Source organism: Octodon degus, unplaced genomic scaffold (assembly GCF_000260255.1).
Source record: "Octodon degus isolate 3935 unplaced genomic scaffold, OctDeg1.0 scaffold00317, whole genome shotgun sequence".
In the NCBI taxonomy this organism is placed as follows: Eukaryota; Metazoa; Chordata; class Mammalia; order Rodentia; family Octodontidae; genus Octodon; species Octodon degus.
Window position 1 is genome coordinate 867095 of NW_004524893.1, and position 5832 is coordinate 872926.

Sequence of the window (5832 nt, forward strand, 5' to 3'; positions counted from 1 at the left end):
GAAGAAATTATAGCCAGTTGTCCCTCAGACACAGGACATATATATAGTGTATAAAGACATATGTAATATATAAAGAATTGAAAAAACCAGACCCTCCAAATTGGAAGACCCAATCCAAGAATGAGCATCTGAGATGAATTAGCACTTCTCAGATGAAAAAACACAAATGGCCACATGGTCTCTGCTGTAACCCAGGCAAACTTGTTGGAAGCCCCAGAGAATGGTCCTCCCCTCACTGCTTCCAGGACTGAGCTGAACTACACAGGAAGACCAGAGGGAACACTAGTAATACAGTAGGGCCCGACTAGGGCACAGAGGATGGACAAGCAGAACAAGAAGCATGTAAACATTCAAAGCAACAATATCAATCCGAGCTAACAGGTGGTAACTTAGGTGGATCAGCACTGTACTTGAGGACAAAAACACATGGAATCAGAAGCACAGATGTGTGGGGCTGCCCATGTTCTCTCTCTCTCTCTCTCTCTCTCTCTCTCTCTCTCTCTCTCTCTCTGTCTTCTTCTCCCTTTTTATTCTTATCTTTCTTTTCTATTTTTTAAATGGCAGGGGAAATCTCTAGCCACAGAAAACTAATCCCATACCCCAAACCCAGTGACCAAGTTCAGATAATCTCTACCTTTTTCATTCGTTCTTTCTCTTCTGCCCTCTTTTCTAGTTTCCTGAAGATTGTGTGATCATCCTTTGTACTCCAGCTTTGCTTTTACTTTCCTTTCAGATATCTTTGTTTTAGCCACTATACTTAAGTTTCCCCACCACAGCATAAATCATTTTGCCAAGGAAATGCTCTGAGTATAAGCTCCCCATTTATGCTCAGTTCTGTTATAGAATTACAGATTTTGCTCCTATAATTTAAGATACAACACTGCTACCACCATTTGCCAGTTTCTAAACTGTGCTGGATATTATTGTTCTGGCTCATGCTGCTGCTTTAGCTAGGATGTCATATCATTAGGATATGGTAATCAGTTGTTCTCCCTTTTGTGACAATATTGTGAGCTCTAAGGTAATAACCTCATGACAGCCTAACACCAGAGAAGTGGACTTGAGTCAAACAGATACTAATATTTCACTCTTAATTACTTGGGAAGATTGCATCTTGGAACAGAAACAAGAAGAAAACCTCCCAGACACAGCCAACAACCTTTAGGAACAGACTTATCCTAGGGAGAAGCCATGACCAAAATAAATCTACACCCAGACATATAAAAACCAAGATTCCAGAAATTAATCAAAACAATAGAATATTAAAAGCTGTTACAGAAAAGGAACAGATCACTTATAAGGAAAGCCCATCAGAATCATGGCAGACTTCTCAACATAAACCCTCAAATCAAGAACAGCTTGGAGTGAAATATTTCAAGTCTTGAAAGAAAACAGCTTTCAGCCCAGAATGATGTACCCTGCAAAGCTATCTTTCTAAATTAATGGAGAGATAAGATATTTCCATGACAAAGAACATCTGAAGAAACTCATGACCACCAAACCAACCCTGCAAGAATTCAGAAAGATATTCTAGAAAGACATAAATATTATCACAATCTCAATAACAGCAACAACAGAAAGAAACCACCAGGCAGGGCAAGCAATTAAACAGAAGAAAAAAGCAGGGACCAGCAACAGGAAAAAAACATGACAAAGATAAGCCAATACATATCAGCAATCAATGTAAATGGCCTCAATTCACCAATCAAAAGAAGCAGACTGGCAGAATGGATCAAGAAACAAAATCCAACAATATGTCATGTACAAGAAACACATTTAACTGAAAAAGAAATTCATAAACTACAAGTCAAGTGATGGAAAATAATACTCTGTGCAACAAGAACCCAGAACAAAAGCAAGGATGCCCATTCTGTTTGCAGGCAATGTGAACTTCAAACCAAGAATGATCAAAAGTGATAAAGAGGGTTACTACACATTTGTTAGGGGGAAATTTCAAAAGAAAGAGATAGCAATTATAAATATGCATGTACCAAATATGGGATCACCCAAATATATAAGACAAATATTAATAGACATGAAAAATCAAATAAACAACAACACAACTGTAACAGGGGATCTTAACACCTACTGTCACAAATAGATAGATCAGCTAGATAAAAATTCAGTAAAAAAATTATCAGACTGAACCAAACCTATGAACAAATGGACTTAGCAGATGTAAAAATCGACTAACATTCACCTGACAACATCAGAATGCATATTTTTCTGTTGCACATGAGACATTCTCTAAAATAGACCATATACCAGCCCACAGAACAATATCATGTGTGATGATTGTCACTCTTAAAAGGACACACAAAGCTAGTATCAGTCTGAAGAAAGGTATTCTCAATGCTAAAACCACTGGATTGGTATGTATGCATACCAAGAAAGGAAGCCCTGTAAAAATTCAGGTAAGTCAGTAAAAATGAGAAAAATAAAAACAAAGGTGAATTTAAAAAAAATAAAAATAAATTGAATTAAAATCTAAATAAAAACAAAGTTAACTAATGATTCTAAAATAAAATAACACTTAGAAACAAAAATAAAAATTAAAACATACAACAAATAAGATGAAAACATACCTCTAAATATTTCAACAGAACTGGACCAAACTTGGGGAAAAAATGAACTTAATAGATCTTTATAGTACACAGGTTGTTCTATAAAATAAACCACATATTAGCCCACAAAACATGCTTAAGTAAATGCAAAGGTATTTAGATTATCCCATGTGCATTATCTGACCATAGTACAATGAAATTGTAAAATAATGACAAAAGAAACTACCAAAACATAATAAACAAATGAAAATTAAATAATACCATCTTCTAATGGGCCACAGGTGAAATTAAAAAAATTAAAGTACAATCAAATGAAAATGCAAATACAACTTACAAGAACCTGTGGCATGCAATGAAAGCAGTCCTAAGAAGGAAATTTATAACATTGAATTCTCATATCAGAAAAACAGAATGAGCCCAAGTAAACAACTTAATGCTGCATCTTAAACTTCTAGAAAAATAAGAGCAATTCAAGCCCCAGGGCCACATAAGGGAAGAAATTATAAATATCACAGCAGATGAAATCAATTCACCAATCAAAAGAAGCAGACTGGCAGAATGGATCAAGAAACAAAATCCAACAATATGTCATGTACAAGAAACACATTTAACTGAAAAAGAAATTCATAAACTACAAGTCAAGTGATGGAAAATAATACTCTGTGCAACAAGAACCCAGAACAAAAGCAAGGATGCCCACTATTCATTGGTGAATACCTTTCTTCAGCAGATGATATCACAGCAGAAATTAACACAATTGAGACTAAGAAAACAATCCAAAGAATTAGTGAAGAGTTGGTCCTTTGAAAGAATTGAAAAAAAAATTGATAAGCCCCTAGCCAATTTGCTCAAAAAAAGAAAGAAAGAAAGAAAGAAAGAAAGAAAGAAAGAAGAAAAAGAAAGAAAAAGGCTCAAAGTCATCTACTGAGGAATGAAAAGGGTAAAATTACTACAGATCCTGAGGAAATGCAGAAGATCATCAATACCTTCTTTAAAAATCTTTACTCACACAGAGGAAATGGACAGATTCCTAGATATACATGAATTACCAAAGCTGAATCCAGAAGATATAAAAACTTTGAATAAAGTAATATGAGTGAATGAAATTGAAAATGTAGGGCTGGGTGTAGCTCAGCAGTGCAGCGCCCACCTATCAAGCATGAGGCCCAGAGTTCAACTCCTGGTACTGAAAAAGAAAACAGTAAAAGAAAAAGGTCCCTTTGGGGAAAAAAAATAAAAATTCTTTGGGCCAGCCAAATAGCTCAATGAATTAAAGCACCTGCAAGCAGGTGCAGGGGTCAAGAGTTCGGTCCCCAGGCTGATTGACACTGGGCATGGTGGTGTACACCTGTAATCCCAGCACTTGAGAGACTGTAAACAGGAGAATCACTATGAGTCCAATCTAGTAGTGAGACCCTGAACACCCTGCGGACACTTCCAGAAAAAAAAAAAAAAAAACCTAAAAACTTACAAAGAAATGCCTACAGCCTGATAGATTCATGGCTTAACTCTACAATAAATTTAGAAGAAATTTAATGCCAATACTCTTCAAGCACTTCAAAGAAATTGAAAGAGAAGCAATTCTTCCTAACTCATTCCTGGAGGTGAATACTACCCTGATATCACAACCAAAGGAGACACAAGCAAAAAAGAAAACTACAAGCCAATCTCCCTAATGAACATAGATGAAAAAATCCTCACTGAAATACTAGCAAACAGAATGCAGCACATACTCAAGAGGATAATATAACATGATCAAGTGAGATTCATCTCAGGAATGCAGGTAGAGTTCAATATGGAATGCAAAGCACTACGTCAATAGAGTCAAAAACAAAAACCACATGATCATCTCAAAGGATGCATTCAGGAGCTGACAAGATACCTCAGCAGTCTAAAACACCTGCTTAGGCAAGCTTAGGCAGGCTCAAAGGACAACAGTTCAGTCCCCTGCACCATATGCCATGCCAGCCCTGCCCTCAGGGTGGGCTGAGCCAACCAAAAAAATGCATTAAAAACTATTAACAAAATCCAACATTGACTGATGATTTAAAAAAAAACATAGAATATCAGAATAAATAGTCTTCACTTTAATATAAAAACCATCCATGATAAGCCAACAACCAACAAAAACCAAAAGCTTGCATTCTAAAATCAGACACCAGACAAGCATGCCACTACCCCCAATCCTCTTCACTGTAGTTCTGGAAACATTGTCTAGTAAAATTAGACAAGAGAGCGAACTTATAAAGAGACCTTCAGAGTGCTCATCACAGCCCAGCAAGATTATATTTGTAATCCCATGGAAAAGTTATTGGAAACCAAGTGAGCTAATTCCAATCTACCACTTTCAGTGCAACCCATGGAGCAATTAAGACACTAAGGTATATTTGTAGTTTTGGCGAGCCAAAGGGTGCTGAGTCTGGCCATGATGATAGTTATCCAAAACATAGGGCTTGAGCTATGGCTAAAAACAGGTTTTATTAATTCATGAAGAAGGGAGGGGCTTCACAAACAGCATCTGTGAGAATAGTGGGAAATAGGTGAGTATTGTCAGATGAGCTAGGTAAGAGGCCTGAAACCATCTCTGGCATATGCAGAGAGAAGGATATGCAGAAAGAGTAATCTGCATAACACAATTGAGATACTATCTAATGTTTGAGGGCCATGCTTCAGCTCTGATGTGTAACATTTCAATCCCCAGGAAGCCATCCTGGCTCACACAAAGGAACAACAGGGAGTCTGGATAAACACACTCACCATCTTCAAAGACTACTGCCAGCACTGGACTGATGTGCATTGCTTAAAGCCAAATGAAGGGATAAGGAAAAGTCCTAGCCAGTTCTGCACATAGAAATAGGGTCAGGCCCAGCCACAGTGGAGACAGTTGCTACTCCTTCCAGGAGAGTCACCCAGGTGGTCCTCCACAAGAAATAAAAGGAATAAGGGTAGGAAAGGAAGAAGTTAAATTGCCATTATTCATGGATGACATGAAAATTTACATGGAAGACTCCCCAAACACTCTACCAAAAGACTTCTAGAATTAATATGCAAATTTAGCAGCATAGCTGGACACAAAGTCAACACTCAAAAATAGAGTTCTCATACACAAACAATAAACTCACAGAAAGATTATTAGGCAAACCACACCCTTCTCAGTAACACCCCAAAACTGAAATACTTAGGAATGAATCTAACAAAGGAAGTAAAATATCTACACAATGAAAATCACAATACTGGGCAGGGGAGATAGCTCAGTAGAATAAACACT

General features: G+C 37.1%; 1 pseudogene; it reads left to right on the plus strand.

Annotated features, from left to right (window-relative positions):
* The first annotated feature begins 1861 nt into the window (after nucleotides 1-1861).
* The window catches only part of LOC101568419, a 6323-nt pseudogene continuing 2352 nt past the window's right edge, over nucleotides 1862-5832 (plus strand).